Raw genomic sequence first — 25,130 nt, 5'->3', positions numbered from 1 at the left:
ACAAAGAAGGAAATGGTGAAATAGAAAGAATGTCATGAACACTACTGTTCCGTTAACTACAGCAATCTGCTTCCACTTAACTGTCTCTTTTCTCTTCTCCTTGTCTGGGGACAAGATTCTTGGTTCTTACACATTCTTTTTTAATCCCCCCATTATAATCCATCTTCCAAAGCTGCAGTTTATTTTGTTTGTGATTATTCCCTCTCTAATTCTACTTTCTCTCTTAAATCCCTGCCCTCCCCTTCCCTTTCCCTAGCCCAACCTGATACAATCAATATTTATTAAGGGCCTAATAACCTAGTATGTGCCAGGCAAGTACATTGCAAGTAAAAGTACAACCAATCAAACAGTCCCTACTCTCAATTATATTATATTCTAATGGGGGAAATCTCACCTCCATGCTGCAAATTTAAGCCTTGATTGACACTACCTCTTCTTGGTGTCCTTTGACTGGAGGGCTGGAAAGTGGAGTACCAAATTCCTCTCAATGCTTTCCTTTAGAGAGGACAGAAACTAGACTCAATTCATTCCACTTTACCACTCCTCTGCCTGATTTCAACTCGAGAACAATAGGCCCCTGTACTGAGTGCTTCCTGTTGTCCCCCATTTGGCTTTTTTGCCTATTTTTGTTTTTGAGTCCCTCCTTTAGAACTCTGAGGGAAGAGACTTTCTTTTTGTTAACTATATCCCCAGTGCTTAGCACTGTGCCTAGCACATAGTAGGTGCTTGATAAATATTTACTGTATAGGATAAAAAGACAAGTATATATAAAAAAATATATATAGCATAAACATAACGTTAATACATTCATGAAATAGTTAATTACCAGTAATAAAGAGGGCACTAGCATTGGGGGAAAATCACAAACGGTTTAATGAAGTAGAATGAAGTCTGAAGTATACTTTTTTTAAAGCACTTAGCACTTTACATGTTATCTTATTTGATCCTCACAACAACCCTGTTTGGTATGTGATATTATAATCCTCATTTTACAAATGAGGAAACTGAGGCTGGTAGAGGGGAAGTGACTTGCCCAAGGTTATGCTACTGGTAAGTTTCTGAGGCAGGATATGAACTCAGGCTTTCCTAACTCCAAGCTCAACATTATCCACTGTACCATCTAGCTGTCTCAGGTGTAGCTTAAAGGAAACTCTATGAGGAGAATGTAAGGATAGAGTGAATCCCAAGCAGGGGTGATGGGAGTTTTGTATATAAGGAACAGAGAGGAAGCTGGTTGGATTAGATTACAAAATAAAGGATGAGGAATAATATCTAATAAGGTTACAAAGATAGATCGGGGCCTGTTGTGTAGGTCTTTAAAGGCTAAACAGAGGAATTCATATTTTATCTTGTTGTTTGCCCTTCATTCTCCAAGAGGACCGTGACCCTGGGAGGTGATGTCATGACTTGCAATGAATTGGATTTAAGTGAGAGAGGGCTGTGCAAAGTCACCAGCCTCACTCTCTCTTCCAGAGCCATCTGAGTCCAGTGGCAAGATACATCAGGATGACTAGAGATGGTCCCAGATGTTTGAGCCAATCAAAGTTAAGTGACTTGCCCAGGGTCACATAGCTGGTGTCTCAGATCAAATTTGAACGCAGGTCCTCCTGACTTCAAGCTCAGTGCTCTATCCACTGTCACCTAGCTGCTCCAATATTTATCCTAGGCACAATAGGAAGCCACTTTAATTGGTTGAGTAAGGGAGTTTTAGGGTGAACTCTGCACTTAAGGAAAATACTTTGATGTAAGTACGTAGTCTTGTTGGAATAATGAGTGACTCCTGGCAGGGACACCAATTAGGAGGCTGTTGTAATAATCTAGGCAAGAAATGATGGTCTGAATTGTATGAATGAGAAGGGATCAGATTTGAAAAAATGAAGGCAGAAACAACAAGATTTAGCAACTGATTAAATATATAGGGTGAAGGAAAATAGTTCAGGATGTCAAAATTATGAACCTGAGACATTAGAAGGATAGTGATGCATTAGACAGAAATGGGTAAGTTTGGAAAAGAGAAGGATTTAGGGGCAAAGATATTGAGTTCAGTTTTAAACATTATGAGTTTAGGGCAGCTAGGTGATGCAGTGGATAAAGCACTGGCCCTGGATTCAGGAGGACCCAGGTTCAAATCCAGCCTCAGACATTTAACACGTACTAGCTGTGTGACCCTGGGCAAGTCACTTAACCCTCACTGACCAGCAAAAAAAAAAAAAGTAAACATTATGAGTTTAAGATATCTCCAAGACTTTCACTTTAAAATGTCTACTAGGTAATTAGTGATCTAAGATTAGAGTTGGTTATGTAGATTGGAAGTCAGTTGAATTTGACGTATTAGTATAATAGACTCTGTGTGTGTGTGTGTGCGTTCAAGCATGTGTATCTGTGTGCATGCATGTGTTCAATCCTCTTTGGTTCAGATAACAATGAGGTTCAGGTGTTACCCATTCCCCTTTTTTTCCACTTTTACATATTGTGTACCTTATATAGATCCACCTCTTTCTTCATCATTCATTCCCCTCCTACCCACCAGTTTATAGCTTTCTTCCTCCTATTTCTTAAGACTGTCAACACCAAACAAAACTACAACCAGTCTGTTTATCTTATTTCCCTGTGACCCCTGAAGATATTGTGATGCTGACATCACTCATCTTCTTCCCAACTATTAAAATGTAAGCATACCATTATTGTCTAATCTTTTCCAATTGCTCAAATCTATTACTCTTTCTAGATTTATTCTGATTCTTGTGCTCACCATTCTTTGTGTTTCACCAAGAATACCTGAAAGTGCCCTATGCCATTAAAGGTCCATTTCCCCCCAAAGAATTATGCTAATCATGCAAAATGAATGATTGGTTATAAGCCTTTATCTTTTACCATTTAGTGTAATGTATTGCAGGGTTTCCTCCCCTTTAAAGTAGTTGTTGCCAAGTATTATGTAATTCTGACTAATTCCATAATATTTTAATTCTTTATTTCTGGCTACTTTCAATACTTTTTCTTTGATTTGAAAGCTCTGGATTTTGGCTATGACATTCCTGGAAGTTTTCATATTGGAGTTTCTTTCAGGAGGTAACCTGTGGGCACTTTTTATTTTTACTTTGCCCTTTGGTTCTGATAAATCTGAATGATTTCTTGAAATATGGTGTCATGAGTTTTTTTGGTCATGGCTTTAAACTATATTAAGACTTTTGGAACAACCATGTGTGTACATGTGTCCACACATATGACTTAAATGGATATTTCCCTGTTTTCCTTTTCCATATTGTATACACTGTTTATAATGTCCACTTACTAAAGGGAGGCACTCCCCTTTAGTTTTTATGTTTGTAATATCCACCTGCTAATAGGGGAGTGCCCCCTTCAGCCTTTGTCAATGCATTGCTCAATTTCTTTTTCTCTCTTTTCATTCCCTTTACTTAGTCATAAACATCTGTAATGTTACTGTTTCATTAAGGAAACAATGTTTCTTAACAAAGCACGGGGGTGGGGGGAGACACAACTGGACTGTGAGAATTGGAGTTGCACCCCCTTCTGGAGAGATACTGTAGGGAAGCTCTGCTATGAGGAGAAAGCATGTGATTTAGAGACCATGTGACTTTAGTGTCCAGAAGTTACATCTATAGAACCACCTGTGGGACTTGTCAATCAGAGCTACCAGCCAATTAGCTTGGAGCGGTGTGTGTGGACAGCCCTGCTTCCTGTTTCACAGACAGCTTCTGGGAGAAGTCATTGAGGATCGGCCTCTTTTTGTCTGGGAAATGAGCATGGTGGCAGATGGAGAATTGTTAGGACACCGACTTGGTGGTGAGAGATTTCACATGGGCTGCTAGGAAAGGAAATTAATTGCTTTCTTTCTCTCTGGCTATACCGAAATAGATCTGAGCTAGGATTTCCATGCTATAAGGAATCTGTTCTCAATCTCTCTCTCTTCACTAACTTATTTTATATATTTATATATATATATACACACACACTCATACATTCATATATTTATTTTAATAAATCTTTAAAAGCCTAAACTCTTGTTGAATTTATCAGTGATTTTAGTCAGCTTCCCCCCAAGACTGGGGGGGCAGATTAGAACCCAAAATTTAGATTTATTTATTTATTTTTTTTTTGCGGGGCAATAGGGGTTAAGTGACTTGCCCAGGGTCACACAGCTAGTAAGTGTCAAGTGTCTGAGGCCGGATTTGAACTCAGGTACTCCTGAATCCAGGGCCGGTGCTTTATCCACTGCACCACCTAGCCGCCCCCCCAAAATTTAGATTTTAAACAACACAATAGGTATACATATTGTCATACATCATATTTCTCAGATCAGGGTTTGTTAGCCAAGACATAGAATGAAGACATATGTGTATGTATATGTATATATGTGTGTATGAATGTATATAGATGTGTTTTATTAATCAAACAAGAATTATTTAAGATATTTTTTATGGATAATAAACATTTTTATTTAAAGTTTTGAGTTACAAATTATATCTCTTCTCCCCTCCCCCCTCCCCCCTCCCTGAGGCAGTAAGCAATAAGATATAGGTTATACATGTGCAATTATGTAAAACATTTCTACATTAGTCATTTTGTATAAGAAAACTTAAATAAAAGAAAAACATGAAAGAACTAAAGTGAAAAACAGCATGCTTCAGTCTGCGTTCAATGAATGTCAGTTCTTTCTTTGGAGGTGGATAGTATGCTTTATCATTAGGTCTTTGGGACTGTCTTGGATAACGATCCAATATAATACAATAATACAATGGTATTGCTAAGAATAGTTAAGTCACTCACAGTTCTTCATCAAACAATATTGCTTTCATGGCACAATATTCTCCTGGTTCTGCTTACTTCACTATACATCAGTTCATACAAATCTTTCCAGGCCTTTCTGAAATTATCCTGCTCATCATTTCTTATAATACAATAATATTCCAGCACCATCATATACCACAGCTTGTTCAGCTACTATTGGGCATTCCTTTTATTTCCAATTCTTAGCCACCACAGAAAGCTGCTAGAAATATTTTTATACAAATAGGTCTTTTTCTCTTTTTGGAGATGTCTTTGGGATATAAATGTAGCAGTGGTATGGCTGGATCAAAGGGTATGCATAGTTCTATAGCCATTTGGGCATAGTTCCAAATTGCTCTCCAGAATGGTTGGATCAGTTCATAACTGCATCTGAGTTTTCCCACATCCCCTCCAACATCCAAGATTTTCCTTTTTTGTTATATCTTCCATTCTGATAGGTGTGAAGTGGTACCTCAGAATTGTTTTAATTTGCATTTCTCTGATCAATAGTGATTTAGAGCATTTTTTCATATGACTATAGATAGCTTTGACTTCTTTGTCTAAAAACTGCCTGTTCATATCCTTTGACCAAAGAAATTTATATTTTCCAGTTTACTGAGCATTGGATCGTGTTCCATGATTTCTGATTCTTCCTTGTCCAGTCTATTCCATTGATTGGCCTTTATATTTTTTTTTAAGTGAGGCAATTGGGGTTAAGTGACTTGCCCAGGGTCACACAGCTAGTAAGTGTTAAGTGTCTAAGGCCAGATTTGAACTCAGGTACTCCTGACTCCAGGGCCGGTGCTCTATCCACTGCGCCACCTAGCTGCCCCCGGCCTTTCTATTCTTTAGCCAATACCAATTGATTTTGACAACTGCTGCTTTGTAATATATAGCTTGACATCTGGAAGTGCTATTTGCCTTTCATCTTTACCATTTTTTCCCATTATTTTCCTTGATATTCTAGAGCTTTTGCTTCTATAAATATATTTTGTTATTTTACTGAGCTCCATAAAATGTTGTTTGATAGTTTCATTGGCATAGCATTAAAACTGTAAACTGATCATTTTTATTACATGTGCATGGCCCTGCCATGAGCACTGAATATTCCTCCAGTTATTTAAATTATTCCTTATTTTTAAAGGAGCATTTTATAATTTAATCTACATACATTTTGTATGCTTTGGTGTATTTTATCATTCTAAGAGAGAAAGGCTGGTTATTTTGAAAATTTATTTTCTAGTTTGGACCTTTATTGAAGCTATTGTCTCAATTAGTATCTTTGCTGATTCCCTAGGATATTCTAATATTTTAAATCTCCTCCTTGCCTGTCTTTGTAACTTTAATTTCTTTCTCATCTTATTGTTAATGCTAGCATTTCAAGAACATATCTATTAATAGCAGAGTGGACACCATTGCCGTATTATTAGGAAAGCTTCTAGTGTAACCCCATTTAGAGAGATTTCATTCTATTTTTAAAAAGTCCTTCCATGATTATATTTTGTAGGCTTTTGGGGTAAACAAATGTTTTATTTTCTCAAAGGCTTTTTCTTCATCTATTGATGTGATTTTTGGATACTGTGGTTTTTAATATAATTAATTATGTTTTATTTCCAAATGTTGACCCATCCTTACATACTTGGTATAAATCTTGGTCATGATTAAATGATTTCTTGGATGAATCCCTGTAATCTATGTAACAGTTCTATTTCCTTTTTTTAAAAAAAATGGATTATGTAAGATCATCTATTAATTTGGGTATTTTCTATTTTTGAAAATATGCCTTTCTCTTCTTGAATTTTTGTTAGTACATAATTGGGAATAGTAGGTTCAGATAATTATTTTATTTCCTCTTGTGTTGCTGATTGTATCTTGTTCTTTGCTATTTTGTTGATCTGATTTTCTGCCTTTTTGTTTGTTTGGTTTTTGTTTGGGGTTTTTGGTGAGGCAATTGGGGTTAAGTGACTTGCCCAGGGTCACACAGCTAGTAAGGGTCAAGTATCTGAGACTGGATTTGAACTCAGCTCCTCCTGACTCCAGGGCCGGTGCTCTATCCACTGCACCACCTAGCTTCCCTCTGCCTTCTTTCTAATCAAATTGGCCAAAGGTCTGTTCGTTACACTAGTCTTTTCAAAGAACCAGCTTTCAGTTTTACTTCTATAATCTTTTTGCTTTCTAATTTATCTACTTCATTTTGAATTTTCAATATTTCCTCTTCTGTGCTTATTTTAAGTTTATTTGTAGGCTTTCTAATTTATAAAAATGTATATTCAGTTCATTAAATGTCTCCTTTTTAATTCTATTAATATATGTTTGTAGGGTTATAATTTTCCTTTAAGGCAACACAGAAATTTTGGTATGTTTCATCATTTTAATTTTTTTCATAAATCACTGTTTCTGATTTGTTCTGAACAATGAAATCCTAAATATTGAGTGAGTTGTGTCCATTTGATTCTGTCTTTTGTTGTTGCTCCCTAAACTAATTATTAATTTTATTTCATTTTGCCCTGTAACACACACGTTTATATATTTTTCATTGTTGTCCATATAAAAGATGCCATAAATCTCTTCACTCTAACTTTTTCTTTTATTATCTTTCCTTGAGATTTGTCAAAAACTGAGAGGGTCATTAAAAGTCTCTTGCTATTATTGTATTACTATCTATGTCTTCTTGGAATATAGTTAATTTTTCCTTTATGAATTTAGATACCAAGGCATATGGAGTATATATATTTACTACTGATGTTAGTTTGTTGTCTATACTTCTCCCATCTTTTTATATTGCACTTGGTTTTATTTTGTCTGATAGCACGCCTGTAGTTCCTAGCTTTTTAAAAATTAATGTGATTCATAGTAAATTTTGTTCCAGTTCATCATTTTTATTGTATATGTCTTTGCTTTTTAGATAAGTTTTGTCTAAGCAACAGATTGTGGGGTTTTATGCTCTTGCCCAATTTGTCACTTTCTTCAATTGGATTTAATCCAATCACAATTAAAGTTATAAGAGCTAGGTTTATATATTCTTCCATTTGTCTATAAAATTGAAGATTTTTTGTTATTTTTGTTTAATCTACTTTAAGGTAATCCTTTTCTCACAGCCCTCTTCCCCATAGCCTCAAGTTTCCTCTTGTTTGTCACCCTTTACCCTAGTTTAAGAGTTTTCTTTGGGGCAGCTAGGTGGCACAGTGGATAGAGCACCAGCCCTGGAGTCAGGAGTACCCAAGTTCAAATCCAACCTCAGACACTTAACACTTACTAGCTGTGTGACCCTGGGCAAGTCACTTAACCCCAATTGCCTCACTTTAAAAAAAAAGAAAGAGCTTTACTTAACTTTTGAGTATAACTGACCTTCTCTTCTTCATCTTAAAGTGTTTTTTTTCTGTACCTTGTTCTAAAAGTAATTTCTTTTCCTCATTCTCTTCTTTTATCCTTCCCTTTGCTTCATAATCTTTATGTCTTATTTATTCCTTCTTTAGTCTTTGTATTCCTCATGGAATTAAAGCTTCTAAATTATCTATTTTAAGTTCCTTCTAAAAGCTTGTATTTTGTTGCCTTGTCCATCTTGCTATGCTCTTCCCCCATTATCAGCAGTCCCTTACTCTGCCAGAGATGGAGGGGAGAGAAATACTGCCACATGGTAGAAAAGTTTCTATGTACCTGATTATGCAGTTGTTTCTACCTGCCCTCCCATTTTCTTTCCCATTGCCAGGAATTCTCTGAGTTCAAACCTCATCCTTCTAGATGTTAATCGTTCAAAGGAATCCTCATTCCCCTTCTTCTGAGGTAGGGTCTTGTCTATAGAGACACAACATTCTCTCAGAAACAGTTGTCTCTAAACACCAAATGTCTGCAGATTATACCCACTTAGGCCCCCATCTCCTACTAAAGAATGTCTCTCCTCTCCTTTGGGAGTTGTTCTTTAGCAGGGAACCCCCCCCCCAATCACCACCACTACAAGATGTTGCCTTTTCAATCCTCTGTTTCAATCCCTTCCTTTGTCACCTCTATCCATTCTCTCACAGTCCTGCCCCCTATTACTAAGAAACTACAACCATTGGCTTGATTAGGGTATATCACACAGTTCCCTCTATTTTCTTTCTCCTCTTTCTCCTTTTATACACCCTCACCCCCTCCTCTTCTCCATTCTGCAGTTTAATCCCACCAAAGACACTGATTCACCTGAAGGTAGGGTACTATAGGTTTAATCTATGGTATTTCAGGCCTGTTCCTCCATCCATTCTTCTATTTAAACTCCACTTGTACCCTTATTCTTTTGGTTTTTTTTTGGTGAGGCAATTGGGATTAAGTGACTTGCCCAGGGTCACACAGCTAGTAAGTGTTAAGTCTCTGAGGCCAGATTTGAACTCAGGTTCTCCTGAATCCAGGGCCGGTGCTCTATCCACTGCACCACCTAGCTGCCCCTACCCTTATTCTTTTAGAAAGAAATCTCTTGATGAGCCTTCCGTTATTATTTTGTCTTCTAGATTTTTTTAATGGGGTTAATTTATTTCATTATTCATGCTTTCTGTGGCTATTATATTTATTGCTTTTTCTTGTTTTTTGTTACCTGGGGTATCTGCAAAGCAAATTAACTGTTCAGATCTTGATTTCTTTGTAGAAATGCCCCAAATGCCTATCTTTTAATTTCATAACCATTATTTTCCTTGATGAGGCTTAAGTTATAGGATATGTGACTTTGGGTTATGCCTTGAACTCCTTTGCTCTTCAAAACACATTGTTCCATTCCCTCTTGCAATTTCTGGTAGGTATAAAATGATCTTGTGTTATTCAAATTTCCTTTACTTTGTATTTGAAGACCTTTCCTAAATTGGCACTTTGTTTTCTATATTCAGAAGTTTGAAGCAGTTTTCTTTTTTCTTGCATTAAAGTAAACAAGTTTTTTCAAGATTTTGTTGTTGTTGTTGTTGTTATAGTCTTCTGGGAGACCTATGACCCTTAATTTGTCTCTATATACTGTCTTTGAGATTGACATGTTTTACTTGTGTGGAGACCAATTATTTTAGCATTATTACTTTTTGCTTCTCTTCTACTACTTTTGTGTATTTACATTACCTATTAATTGTTCTCTTTCATTTTCTTTTCTTTTTTGCGGGGAAATGAGGGTTAGGTGACTTGCCCAAGGTCACATAGCTAGTAAGTGTCAAGTGTCTGAGGCTGAATTTGAACTCAGGCCCTCCTGAATCCAGGGTCAGTGCTCTATCCACTGCACCACCTAGCTGCCCCTCTCTTTCATTTTCTTAGAGAGACTTGTCACCATGGATTCAAGTTTGTCTATTTTGCCAATTATTTTTTCTGTGCAGGCCATAAATTCTACTTTCATGATTCTCATTTTTCTCAAGAACCATTTAGGAACATCCTATTATAGTTCTTGACAATCCATAGGGTCTTCTGCCCCATCAGGTGTGTTAACTCATTTTCATTTGTCTTACAATATTTATTCTGGGTACACTTAGATGTCCTGGAGGTCATTTCCTGTTTTTTTATTAATATATTCCCTGTTGATTTATCTGTTCATGTTCAGGGTTTTTAAACTGAGTTTTCTTCTTCTTAAGATGTTTGGCAATTCCAGTCTTCCCTCATATTCCCCTATGGGTCATTTTCTGACTCATTCCCCTTAAATAGAAATTATCCTGAGAGCTGGACCTCAAAGCTCCCTCCATACTGGGGAATGTTTACCAACCTTAGTCCCTGACCCAAGTTGATTTCTAGGGGACAAGGACTGGCCCCGACTGGATATCAATCCTGTTTCCTTAAGGTCTGGTGAAACTCCATTGTTCCCTCCTCACACTCTTCTCTCCCTCTCCTCCCCCCTATTGGTTCCCTGTCCCACGTCCCAATCTTCTTTAGTTTTCTAACTGAGCACTGCTACAGTATAGAATATGTGCTGGCTGACACCCCAGGCTGAGTATATGTCTGCTTTCCTATACCCCCACCTCCACTGGGGGAGCACACAGTTAAGTTCTGTTGTTTGTTGCCAGAGAATGATGTGGTGAGGGCAGGGGGCTCTGTTGGTTGAGATCGCAGCATCAGCAATGGAATAGTTGAGTGAATCCCAGAACACAAGTTCATGGGGCTGGTAATATAACCCTACCAGTGAGTGGAAGGTGGTCGAAGAAAGGGTATTGAGTAAGCATATTAGGGATTACTCTCCTCTGCTGCTAATTCAACATGCTGTTATCTCATTAGGGTTTTTGGTATCTTAGACCGTAGAGATAGCTTTAATTTGTTTACCTCTTACACATAATTATAATTGTGGAGAATTTTGAAGGGCCCTGGGTATAAAAGAAAGTCCATCTTATTGGTCACATGACCTGAAATTCTTTTTGGATTTCTTTCTCATTTTTTGATTTGGTGCTTTTTTAATATCATTGCTGGAATATATGTTACAGGGCTGGAATCCTGTGTACTTTTTCACAGTGGCATCTTAGCCTTCTGTGTATTACATTTCATCTGTAATTTTTATGTTAAATTTACTTTTACATCCTATCCAGCTATCTGCCCAAGCCATTTTGCAATTTTCCATCTACTCTGGATATACTCCAAGCTGTCTTTCCAGCTCTCACTCTTCCAATAATAAAATTAATAGTACCATTGTTTCTGGAAAGGGTGTGTCAGTTTATAACCTTATAGTTTAATTCACCATCTCTATAACTTCCCTGGCTACCACTCCTTTATAAATGCTAGCCATTATTAAAATGTAAGGTCTTTGTGGGCACTGGCTATCTCAATTTTTGTATTTGTACCCTAATCAATTAGCATATATACCTGCTATATAGTAAGCACTTAAGAAATTAGGTTTAATTCTTTCATTAATTTAAAAAACACATTAATTTTTTAAAAACCAACCTGTAACATTAACTTAAAAAAAACACCACCACCCAAACTTGAGTTTCTTAGAAACTTAAGGCCCAGAGAAGTTCAGTGACTTGCCCATGGTCACACAAGGTAGTATGTGTCAGAACCAACATTCAATCCCAAGTTCTGGCTCCAATACCCTTCTTCCAAGAAGATATTTAGCTGGGCATGGTAACACACACCTGTAATCCCTGCTACTGGGGAGGCTATGGCTAATACACCTTGAGTTTGGGAGTTGTGAGTGAAGCTTACTGTATGTTTCACTAAGCTTAGCACCAATATAGGGAGCCCCCAAAAGTGGGGAGACTACCAGGCTGCCTAAAGAGGGGCAAACTGGCCCAGATGAAAAAAACTGAGCAGGTTAGAGCTCATGTAATAGCTGCTGCACTTCTGGCTGGGCAAGATAGAGACACTCAAGTATCCCCACTCCATCTACCTAAAAAAAGATATTTAAATAGGATGAAAAGACAGAAGATTTTCTTTAGTTTATATATTCAAAGGTAATGAAAGCATCAACTGAGTCAGTCACATTATCCATCAAGCTGACTAAGTTTTTTGGTTTCTTCAATGTTTTAGCCATCAGTTAAGTTATTCTCTTGGAAAAAATCATTAACAATTAAAGTCCTACCACTTAAACATTTTATTATTGCAAAATATACTTACCAATCCAAGATCATGCTTGAATTCTAGCTTCTTTTTCAAAGCCTTGTGTACTGTACCTGGTACTGACCCAGAACTGCTTGATTCATCAAGTATTTCATTATTCTCTTCAATAGAGTCTCTAGTATCAATTCTTTCAGCATTTCAAAAGAATGCAACACTGAGCCAATCAAACTAGTTTCTCTTAGCATATGCTATATTCTTCTATATGCTTCAACAGGCTCTAAAATACTTAAGGAAAAATGAGAATGAAAAAATCAAGTATACATCTGTCCTTTATTTGAAATGATACAGAAACTATCGATAGTCAGCATGATGCTGGTAATATATTACAAAATTGGGGTAGATTTCCAGATTCATCATAACCACAAGAAAACTGGACTCAGGCCTCTATGAATAATGAAATTTTAAAAACAGATATGGGGGCAGCTAGGTGGCACAGTGGATAGAGCACTGGTCCTGGATTCAGGAGGACCTGAGTTCAAATCCTGCCTCAGATACTTGATACTTACTAGCTGTGTGACCCTGAGCAAGTCACTTAACCCCCATTGCCCAGTCCCCCCGACAAGAAACACCAAAAAAACAGATATGCTACATTTCCATTTCTTTTTTTTTTTAAGTGAGGCAATGGGGGTTAAGTGACTTGCTCAGGGTCACACAGCTAGTATCAAGTATCTGAGGCAGGATTTGAACTCAGGTCCTCCTGACTCCAGGGTCAGTGCTCTATCCACTGCGCCACCTAGCTGCCCCCTCCATTTCATTTTTTTAAAGTTTTATTTGAACTTTCCATTTAAAAAATAACTGTTAACACTAACCTTAAATCTTTCCCAAGATTTTCCTATCATTCCCCTAATGGGGATGCCAGAAGCCAATTTGCAGATTTCAAAATGAAAGAATACACTTTTCTACTCAGCAAGTCTCATTCCACCACTTAACAACATTCACTAATTTCCTACTCTATGCATAGCAATGAAGGTAGGTATTAAGGGAAAATATAAAAATAAATGGTTCTTATCTTCAAAGAAGACATACCCAAATCTGGATTTCTGTAGCCAAACACAGCATTAGTATTTGAAAATAAATAAAACTTTGTTTCTGGTTAGAATTAAAAGTGCTTCAATATCTGAAAACAATTTAACACTAGGATTAATTTATATGTTATGGTACATCGAGGAAAGGAAGCTATTCCTTGCTCTACAACATATGTGAATTTTAACCTAATTGCTTTGGATGGTCACAGCATGCTATTAGAAAGCACACCATATGAAAAGGAGGCCTGGATTTTAGTACCAGTTATATGCTATTATGTGTAACCTTGAGAAGGTTACCTCATTTCTCTCAGTCCTATATCCTCTTCTGTAAAATGAGATGCTCTATCTGAAAGGTTTTTCCTATCTCTAACATTCTATCATTCTAAATGCTATTTCCTTTCAATCTTATGCAACCAAAACCTAGATCTGTGCTTTTCTTGTTCTAAGGTGTCTCCTTTTATTTCGTGGATTACATTCAAAAGGCTCTCCATTCTCAATTTCCACTGATATTTCTCATCCCGTTTTGTTCAATTTGTCATAAAACAGTGATACTTTCTAATTATATAATTAAGATCTGTTTTCCTCTGATGTATATCCCTTAAAACATCAAATTTTCTATTCTTAAGAAAAGAAATAAAAAGGCCAAAGTAGGTGCTTCAGAGAGACCTAAGTGACTAAAAAAGAATTCAACGGCCTGTTTGATGTTCATTAGTTCACTTGTTCCTATCTTGTGAAATGCTAAGGCGTATAAGTAGTGTTTATTTTTGCTGATGGTTATTAAGTTTATAGTAAAACTTTTAAAATTTTTCCTCACTTTTCTTTCTAATTTTACTTTATTAATTAACAAGTATTTATCTTCTCTCCTCACCCTGCTTCCAATGAAATTAAGTAAAAAGAAAAACAAAATCCCTATAACAAAGATGCATAGTCAAGCAAAATAAATTTCCACATTGGCTATGTTCAAAAATGTAATTTCCTATATTGATCTATTAGATTTACACTGAACACATCAAAAAATTGTGTTGGTACTCTTGAAAATCCTCCTGCACCATTGCTGAAGCTACAGCTAGTGCTACTTTTACTTCTACTATAATGCTTCCTAATCAATCTCTTCTCTCTGGATCTAGAAATCAAGGAAGTTAATAAAGGAAATTTAAACCAGAACAGCACCAATAGCCTAATAAGACCCTAATAAAAGGAAAACAAAGTCTATATTCTGCCAAACTAAGTAGCCTGAGCCAAAAAAAAGGAGACATCTTAAAAACTTACAGGTAGACAACATAGTACAGAATCTTTTATTTGTACAAAACCTACCTCTTTAAAGCTCCATTCTAATTTCCTACTCAATCAAGATCCTAGCAGCAGTTATCTATTGGCACCCAGGACATTTTACTGCCTTTCACATAAAATTCTGGTTTTCAATTAGTATTCCTTTCTACCCAAACTCCTCTCCTTATAATAGAGGATTTTGACATACATGTTGATATCCCTTCAAACATGCTAACCTTCCAATTCCTCAATCTCAGCTCTCTGCTGGGATGGTCACGGCCTTGACCTTGCCATTATATAGAAATACTCCACTTACATAATCAAAAACTCCAAAATCCATCTATCAGACTGAATAACCTCCTATAATTACATTTCTCTCTAATCTTTACTTCTCCTAAACTTATTCTTAATCTTCCATATAACATCTATTCTCACCAACATTCAGAACTTTCTTAGTCTATCATCCTCGCTCAAACCTTCTTCTTTTCCCTATATGCATCCTACAGTCGACCAATTCAAATTGACACCATCCTCCACTCTTAAATCTCTTGTACACCCCCCCACACACACACACTTCCACAACCTACTTTTATGTTTACCAACATTAACTTTTGGATTATTCCTACCAGCCACCTTTTCGGCTACTATCCATATGCTGATGGATGAATGAAACTATAGGAAATCTGTCTCCAAACTCATTGAAAGTTTACTACAAATCTCCTATTATGATGTCCCAACAGTGCCCTTACCTCAACAAGACAATTGCTTTACTCCTCCCTAACTCTCTCTCCCATTCCCTATAGAGACATTCCAAACTTCTCAAACTTCCCCTACCCTCTCATACTTTACCAAGAAAATTAAGGTCATTTGCACTGAACTCCCTCATTTCCCCTTCTCTACATCTCAAAACCCTCTAACATCATATGGCCTCGTCTCTTCCTTTGACAAAGATGTGGTTTGTCTCAACAAAGCCTTAGCCTCTCTACATACCTTAAACTCTAACAGCTCCCACTTTCTTCATCTCTCTCACCTTTATTAGTTTCTTGCCTAATATTCGTCTTCCTCACACTGAAAAAACTCCCACTAGACCCTCCTCAAACCATAATCATATGTCTTGCCTTTCACAGCCAAACCACTAGAAAAGCTGCCTAAGATCTGTTGCCTCTACTTCCTCTGTCATTCCTCAACCCTTTACAATCTTGTTTCCAACCTCAACTGAAACTGCTCTCTCCAAAGTTACCAGTGACCTCTTAATTGTCAAATCTGATAGCCTCTTCTCATTCTTCATACTTCTTGACCTCTCTGCAGCATCTGACTCTATTGACTCCTCCTAAATATTCTCACCTTTCTGGGTTTTCCTGACACTGCTCTCCCTTGGTTCTCCTTCTACCTGTATGACCATTGTGTGACTTTGCAGATTCATTTTCCATATCACGCTCCTAACATGTTTATATTCCAAGGTTCTCTCATGGGTTCTCTTCTAATCTCATTGTATATGTTCTTACTGACCTCATCAATTCCCAGAGATTAAATTATCATCTCTATGCTGATGACTTCCAAATCTATGTATCTAGTTTTTCTCTCTTCCCCTGAGTTCCAGTCCCACATTACCAGTTACCTACTGGATTTTAAACGTCCAGGAGACAACTCAAATTCAAAATGTCCAAAGAGAACATATCTTTTCCCCAAAACTAACCCCTCTTCTAAACTACCCTATTACTGTTGATGAAATCGTAATTTTTCCAGTTTCCAAGATTTGTAATCTTAATATTATTAATTATACATTCTCTCTCACCTCATATATCCAATCAGTTGTCAAGTCTTGCCATTTCTATGTCTTGCATCTGAACTGTCTCTATACTCACACAACCACCACCTTAGTTCAGGTTCTCTTCATTTCTCACTTAGACTACTCCAAATTGGTTTCCCCGCCTCTAGTACCAAATGACTACCAAAGTAATTTTCCTTAAATGCAGATCTGGCCAGGTCACTTCCCTAACTCAATAAATTCCAATGTGAATTTTTCCCCCCAGGACAATGAGGGTTAAGTGACTTGCTCAGGGTCACACAGCCAGTAAGTGTCAAGTGTCTGGGGCTGGATTTGAACTCAGGTCCTCCTGACTCCAGGGCCAGTGCTATAACCACTGTACCACCTAGCTGCCCCCAACTCAATAAATTCCAGAGGTTCCCTATTCTTTCTAAGATAAAATATAAACTACACTATTTAGGGTTTATACTCTCTTTCCAATCTTATACATTATTCCTCTTACCATACTCTATAGTCTAGTCAAACTGACCACTTCTATTCCTAACTTAAGGCACTCTTATCTCATATCTCCATGACTACACATAATCTCTCTCCCCCTTCAAAACTCAACTGAAACATCATTTTCTACATCAAGCCTTCCTGGATTCCCCCACCTGTTAGTGCATTCCTTAATTGATTTGTATTTAACCATCTCCTATTTTATACATATATATATATATATGCTATTTTGTATTCATATATGCTGCATATACATATATAGGTACATATCCTTTCCCTCAATAGAATGAAAGCTCCTTAAGGACAGGAATTTTCTTTCTTTGTATCCCTAGCACCTAGAAAATGCCTGCCACACTGTGGTGATTGCTTGTTCATTAAGTTAAGCAATCCAAGTATTATTATTATCCTCATTTTACTGATACTTAGGGACCTGTAGGAAGGGACACTAAGTAAAGGTAACAGAGACTAGATTTAAACACAGGTCTCTTGATTCCAAGTCCACACCTTTTTTTTTTTTTAAACTAGAGTGACAGTAACAATCAAACAGGACAATCAGATAATCAGCACCAGAGGAACAAGTTTGACAGGGTTGGACAATGAGTTAATGTTTTCCCTATCTAAAGACTCATGTATTTCAATTCCCTCCTTTTCATTCTTCAGAAAAATCCTAATTCTTTCTGCTTGTTTAAGCCTGATCGTTTTATTTGCCTTCCTTTGGATCTCTTACAGTAAATCACAATTAAGGATACCAGATTAAGCTTTATCCACCATCCCTGCAAGTAGTAAAAGTCTATTATAATCATTTTTTAAAAGAGCGAAAGACACAGATGATGTGACAGGCCCGTGATCACAAAGGCTAGCAGTAAGATATCCCCGGGTCTGCTCATTGCAAGCACACCACACTTTTCTGCTCTATATACCAACCACACTGCGCTTCAAAGTGGGAGTAGCTGTAGTGGTGTGCAAGGCTCCAAGTATGTTTAATGGCACGGTTCCAATACCTTTCCTGAATTTACCCTGCATTTTGTGGGTCCTTTCTGGACGTCACTGCTCACTGGTACTAACTCCCTCCTCCCCCTCTGACAAAATGAATGACAACAGTAAGGGACTGGCCCCCAAAGCAAACCTAAATAATAAATCGGCGCTACAACCCAAAAAGCCCTTGTGCCATCTCGGGCAAGTCACCATCTCGCTTAACCTCAATTTCCTCATTTGTAAAACAAAAAACAAAAAACAAAAAACACGGGGGTGGGATCTTTAAAGCCCCTTGAATAAGTGGCATTCCGGGGTTCCCTCTCACCTCCCCACCTGCCTGCAGTCCTCGGACGAGGGATGATGCTCCGGAGAGACGGCCCCGGCGGCAAGACTGCAGCGCTCCGAAGCGCGAAACCCTCAGAAGTCCGCGTGCACAAGAAGGGGCGACCTTGCGCCCGGTCCAAGTTGCTTCCGGGCGGGCCTCGGGGCGCGAGGCGCGGGCGCACTTCGGCAGCTGGTCCCCTTGGCGCAGGGAAGAGCCACGTGCTGCGCTCCTCGCGCCCAAGGCGGTTGCTCCTTCTACGGATGCCAAGGAAACAAAGGCGGAAAGAAGCGAGGGAAGGTGAAATAGAGCGCCGGGACTGAGGACCGGAGGTGGAAAAAGAAAATGCCTCCACTTGGCACCGCGAGGGCAGCACGGCGACACCGCTGCTACTTGTAACCTGAGAGCGCCGTCGGCCGCCCGCGGCCGAGACCGGCTCCGCCGCGTCAATTGGCGGAGGCGGAGGCACCAACGGAAGTGATGTACCTGACGGAGGCGGGGACTAGGCCTGGGCGGGGCAGGCTGGGGCTGTTTCTATCGGGAGCTAGAGCATCCCGCTTTGAGCAGGCTTCCTCGTTCTGCGGATTGGTTTAGGGAAGCGGCTATCCTGACCCCCGCCTCATCCCCTCCCCGTATCTCCCCTAGAGTGAGCGGAGTGAGACCACCCGCGTGAGGGAGGGAGAGACGAGGAAGAGAGAAATGAAAGGAAAATTTGGGGGGAGGAGGCACCGAGCATCGCTGCGGGAGGGGAGGGGGTGGTCCGAGTTAAAGACAGGAATTTAGGGTGTGGGTTCTTGTGTGGTGGTGGTCCCCTGGCCCCACGCTCTGTGTTGTAGAGGATAGAGCTGGACTTGGAGGCAGGAAGACGTGAGTTCAAAAGCGGCCTCAGACAAAACTGCCTCAGTTTCTTCATCTGTAAAATGAAGGTTAGACTTGATGGCCTGTGGGGCCCCTTCTAGCCCTAGAACTATGAGTCTAATGTCCTGCACCCTAAATTGGCCATCCCAGGGTATGCTTATCAGGAGAGGAAATGTCAGCAAATGCCCTTTACCCCTAGAACAATCTTTTAGTGTCCTAGATGAAGCCCTTTCAGGTGAAGCCTGTGGACACCTTGCCAAAATAATATTTACTGAAGTTTAATTTTAAATGCACAAAATGCTTAGGATTATAAAGAAAACCAATGAAATACAATTATCGGAATATTTTTTGGAAAAAGTAAATGGATGCTAGGTTAAGAACTTAGGGCCTACTTGAAGACTCACCCACAGAATGTGACCTTTGTAAAACACCAGGGAAATTGCTTCGTGGTCAGCATTTTCCACTTTCACTGAGATGGTTTCCCAGGTACAGACCTCATTCCTGAAAATGAGAGAGAAAAAAAGCAAGGGTTGTAAAGAAATACCATTAGCTTCCTCACCTAATAGGCCTGCGAACAACAACAAAAATCATAAACTTTAGAATTAGGTTGATTTACAGTTTCAGCTGCTGGTCTCTAGGAAGGGACTGGAGTTTATATTCAATCCATAAGCATTTATTAGGACCTAGCTATATGCCAGGGATTGTGCTAGACAGCTGAGGATACAAATGGTTGGGGTTTGCATGTTGTAGGTCTTTAATAGATACATTATCAAATAAATGAGGACTGGAGGGGAAAGTATGAATACAGTTTGCTAGACCACCATGTATGACTGCATTTGGACCATACATTTATTATTTCCATCTATAGCGTTTGGGTTTTTTTTTTGTCATTTGTAGTGTTTAATATACCTTTCTTTCAACAAACAAAGCATTTGCTATTTTCAAATAGCAAAGTCTCACAGATTCAAATGCAAAAGAGTGCAGGTACTTGAACATACATTCTGATGAGAGACACCACAAACATGTGTATATAAATACATATACACATAGAGATGTATGTTTATATATACTTACTCTACAAAAGTTGGGAAGGAGGACACAAACAGCCAAAGCTATTATAGTGGATAGAGCTCAATGAACATATATCAGGAAGACCTGAGTTCAAATTCCACCTCACTAGACACTAGACAAATCAATTAACTTCTTTGAGCCTCAGTTTCCTCTTCTGCAAAAATGGAAACAGTATTAATGCCTACCTCACAGAATTGTTGTCAAAGTCAAATAAGGTAACATAAAAAGTACTTTGAAAAACCTAAAGCACTATAAAATTCTAGTAATCTTTTCAGGAAAGACCATATAAAGCTGGGGTTCTTAACCTTGTGTCATGACAAAAGAGATCATCTCAGTAATTTGTGAGTTTTGAGGTAGTTATTTTTGGAGTTCTCTCAGTAATAGAACCAGGATTGATGTCACTTTCATTAATTTCATATTTTTTTCACTCAGCTTGTTCCATTTGGGTTGGAGTTATCATTTCAGGCAGTGTCTTCTCATCTTTCTTTATCTGAGAATCATAGAATCTCCTTATTAAAAACAGAAGTAAATTAAGGTTTAAGACTTCTTGTTTTGGGGGTTTTTTTAAGTGTAATTCAAGACTGATTTATTTCGCTGGCTAAGTAGATGGTAATAACAAATGCATGTTTCAGGGGGCAGCTAGGTGGTGCAGTGGATAGGGCACCGGCCCTGCAGTCGGGAGTACCTGAATTCAAATCTGGCCTCAGACACTTACTTAACACTTACTAGCTGTGTGACCCTGGGCAAGTCACTTAACCCCAATTGCCTCACTAAAAAAAAAAAAAAAGCATGATTCATGCTCTAAAGAAATTGCTTGATAATGATATTTTTACCACAAATTAGGCTATAGTTGCAAATCCTTCCCTTTCACAGGCATTACTTTGAAAACTCATTGAATATAAACCTTTTGTCTTTCTTTTCCCCAGCCTATTTTCCTCTCTGGCTAGAAACTTTGCAAATTCACAAACACAAATGATTTCTTTAAGAACTCTGAAGTTCTTGAGACAGTTTCATCAAAAGGTAATTTCCTCTTCTTTTTTTATTCTTAATTCATTTTACAAGTAGGAAATTTAAAAGGTTAATCTCTAGGCAATCCAAACTGCAGGTTACAGTCATCAGTATCACATGTTGTAACTACCTAAAGTATCATTTGGTCAAGCTGAAAGAAATATGTATAAATTCTTTTTTTTCTTCTAATTTTGAAGCATAGGTTTTAACATACTTTCTTACTAGTACCCATATCTTTTGACCTTTAAAAATTGAAGATATTTATTTTTTCATATTAGTTGCTTAAGCTTATTTCAGTCCAAGGGCTGAGCCAGAAACCAAACCGAAAAGGAGAGAAAGCCTGAAGTGAATTTGGAGTAAAGCACCTACTAGACCTATGGTTAGAAAGAGACTTCTTAACCAAATAAAGGGATAGAGATGTTCATAAAAGAAAATATAAGCAATTTTTCTTACATTAAAAAAAAAGTTTTTACGTGAACCAAATCTGTGCAGCTAGAATAAGGAAGAAAATGCTATTTGGTTAAAAAAGAAACAAAAACAAAACCCTTTGCATCAAACATCTTTAGTAAAGCCAAGTATCCAAGACATGTTAGACCAAGAGGTATTCTCTAACAAATAAATGGCCCAAAGGTATTAACAATTTTAAAAACAAGAAATACAAACTATTGACAATCATTCTTTTAATTGTGTTTAAATTTCAAAAAAACCTTTTTTTTTTTTTTTTGGTGTGTGAATTTAACAAACACCAAATAATTTGGGCATTTCCATACATGTAGTAAAACAGAAAAAGGGAGTTATACATGGTACTGTGAATTGCTATTCTGAATAGCTTCCTTTTCTTTTCAAATGTATACTTCATTTCATATATTCAAAACTGCACTGCTTGCTTCTGATTTCTCTGCCCTTCTTTCTTTCTGTTCTTTTCTGCGTCTTTAAAAAAACGCTTCAATGTCCCATTTTAATTCCTTTTCTTTTTCTTTTAATGGTTAACTTATTTGAACTCTTCCCCTTCAACCTTTGCCCCAACTGAATAAAAACTCTACAACCCTTATAATAAATATGCATAGAAAAGCAAAACAAATCATCATTGACTTTTGCTAAAAGTGTCTTTAGGTGTGCCTTATTATATATCTTGAGGCCAATCACCTCTTTTTTCAGGAGGAGAGTAGCATGCTTCACATCAGTTCTTTGAATTTATTATTGATATTTTATTGGTCAGAATTCTTAAATCTTTCAAAGTTGTTTTTCTTTATAATATTTTTTATTATTATAGAAATTGTTCTCATTGTTCCTTTCACTTCACTCTGAATCAGTTCATGCAAGTCTTTCCAGGTTATTCTAAAACCATCTCTTTTATTATTTCTTATGGTGCAATAATATTACATTAAATTCTTAAGCCATAATTTCTTAAGCCATTCTTCAGTTGGTGGGCATTCCTTGGCTTCTAGATCTTTGCTGCGATAAAAATTACTGCTATGAACATTTTTATATGGATGGATTCTTTCCCACTTTTATGGTTTTAGGTATAAGCTTAATAGTGCATTAACCTTATTATTAGCAATTTCTAGTATTTTTTCATATAGTTATTCGTAGCTTTTCTTTTTTCGGAGAACTTCCTGTTCCTATCTTTTGACCATTTATCTATAGGGAACAAAAAGAGCTACTATAGACATTTTTGTACATATTTGATTTCTTTGAAGTATGGGCCTATTTGTGTTACTTCTAGGTTAAAAAGTTTAGTTACAGTTTAGTGACTTTTTGAGCATGGTTACAAATTGTTTGCCAAAATGACTTGACCAATTAATTCACAGTTCTACCAAGAGTGAAGGAATGTGAATATTTCCTGAAGTCCTTCTAGCAATTGTCATTCTCATTTTTTGGATCATTACTGGCAATCTGATTGGTGTGAAGTTGAACCCTGAAGTTGCTTTAATTTGCATTTCTCTGATTTGTGATGATCTGGAGCATTTCTTCATAGAATAGAATTTGTTAACCAGAAATCACAACTCCACGAGACATGCATTGAAACTGGATTAATTACAAGAGAAATGAACATGCATGTGGACCTCCTTATACCAAGAATGAAGGAATTAGCAATCCAGGCACAAGCTTGAATATTTAGTACAAAAGGGGGGAGTCTCATTGGAGGAGTGGAGGGCAATCCCCTCTCAAATGGGAGTTGCATGGGAGGAGGAAGGGAGCAGTGGGGAAGGGAAAAGGAGAAAGCGAAGAGAAACAGAAGTAGGATGGCAAAAGCAGCATTCTTTTCCCTTGGGAACTGCTATAATATGAAGATATGACACTCTGCTTATCTACAGTGGTCCCAACTGTACAAATAGTTCATCAGTCTGGTACATACTAACTGGCACCTGTCTTATAGCTGGTTCAACTCTCAAGGACACACTGAGAATTAGGGGTAGAAATAGCAAATTATGTCAGCTCAGGGGTGTTTCATCCTTGACTCATTCTGGGCTTCCTGCATATCACAGGTCCAGTGTTTCTGGAAAATATGGCAACTCAAGAAGAAAGGTTAAATTGGCTTCAGGACAACATTACAATCCACAGACACACACACACACACACACACACACACTCAGACTCACACTCTTGTGGTCAAGATGGCCTCTAGGCATGCTGATGACCACACCTAATTTAAAAAAAAAGTTTTCTTGAATGCCACCTGGGTGGAGCATCTGGAGGCAAGAGTAAAAAAAACATTTAACAAGGATAAAGGTTAGTAGAAAGCTAACAATAGACCCAATCCCTGGGAGGATGGCCTAAGGATGGCCTAAACCCCAAAACCCAACCCCCTGGAGAGCCAGCTAAATATCAAAGTTCTTTTTCCCTATGACATAGAAATAGGGAGCCTAGTTTTCCAGGGCCACAAGCCCTTCTTGGGTTACACCAGACCAATTAACAAAGAAAGAACTTTCTTCTCCAGTGTAAGCATAGACTCTTCCTTGTTCTGCAAAGCATCCAGGACACAGCATTTTTACAGGACCAGTCCTGAAAGAGTACAAAGCTCCTAAAGAGCTCCTGGGGCTCCAAGGAATTCTTCATCAGGTGGCATTTCCTGTAGACCCAGTCACCTGAGTATAGGAGCTTCTCAGTGGGCCAAAGACCAGTAAATTGTGACTAAGAAACAAAATGATGACTATCCTGGATAATTTTGGATAAGCCCTAGTAAATAAGAAAGAAAGGTGCCCTTGACAGGGAAACAGTAGCATGGGCCAGCCTGTAATTACTTCCTTTGAGAACAGAAGCAGTTTACCAAAAGAGTGGGCTTGCAAATTAAGTAGGGCTAGGGGTTAATATTCTGGGCCCAGGAGATGAAACTCGTCTGTTTGGCCAATTGTGTCTTTAAAATTCCATTTATTCATTCAACTAACTTTAAAGACTAGGGATGATACGCACAATGCAGGTATTGGATTATAGGTCAGTAGACTAGCAGATGAGATATAAGTGAACAAGTGAAGTGGGTGCCCCTCTCCCTACCCTCCTGCTAAGAATGACCTTTTCAGTGAGGGTTCCCCAGAGCCAGCATGCCAGAAGGGCAAACTTCCGTTTTTCCACAATTGCCTGAGACTCCACAGTGTACATCGGGGGCGGGGAGCAGTGGACATTTAGGAGATCATAGAGAGTGTAGGCCACTAAGGAAAAGGCAGTAACTAACAAGGCCAAGAAAAGCCTGGAGGTGGTGTTTAGTATCTGGACACAGGGATTTCAGGATGTCCTAGACTCAGTATCATCCAGGAGGAGGCCATGCATAGAAATGCAATTACCAAGGAACTTTAACACAAACTGAAGCTTTAATTTAGAAGTCTTATTCGTGGCCCTTGAGAACAGGCTTGGTAAGCAAACAAAGGGGATCCTGCATACAGGCATTGGGGAGGAGGAACACAACAGGAGATCATCAATATACAGGAGAAGTGTAGAGTGGGCAGGAAAACAAGGTCCACCAAATCATGTCCAAGAATCTAAGAGAAATAGGTCGGGCTTTCATTAT

General features: G+C 38.1%; 1 protein-coding gene across 1 annotated transcript in view; it reads right to left on the bottom strand.

Moving 5' to 3' along the window:
• LOC122735734 (centrosomal protein of 97 kDa-like) overlaps nucleotides 1–18,617 on the bottom strand; it is a 44,384-nt gene extending 25,767 nt beyond the window's left edge. The window contains 1 exon segment of the mRNA XM_043977475.1: nucleotides 18,191–18,617. The gene's annotated coding sequence lies outside the window, so the exon portion shown is untranslated.
• Between the last annotated feature and the right edge of the window lie 6,513 nt (nucleotides 18,618–25,130).

The sequence above is a fragment of the Dromiciops gliroides genome, chromosome 1 (genome assembly GCF_019393635.1).
Source record: "Dromiciops gliroides isolate mDroGli1 chromosome 1, mDroGli1.pri, whole genome shotgun sequence".
In the NCBI taxonomy this organism is placed as follows: domain Eukaryota; kingdom Metazoa; phylum Chordata; class Mammalia; order Microbiotheria; family Microbiotheriidae; genus Dromiciops; species Dromiciops gliroides.
This window is presented reverse-complemented; position numbering and strand designations above follow the sequence as displayed.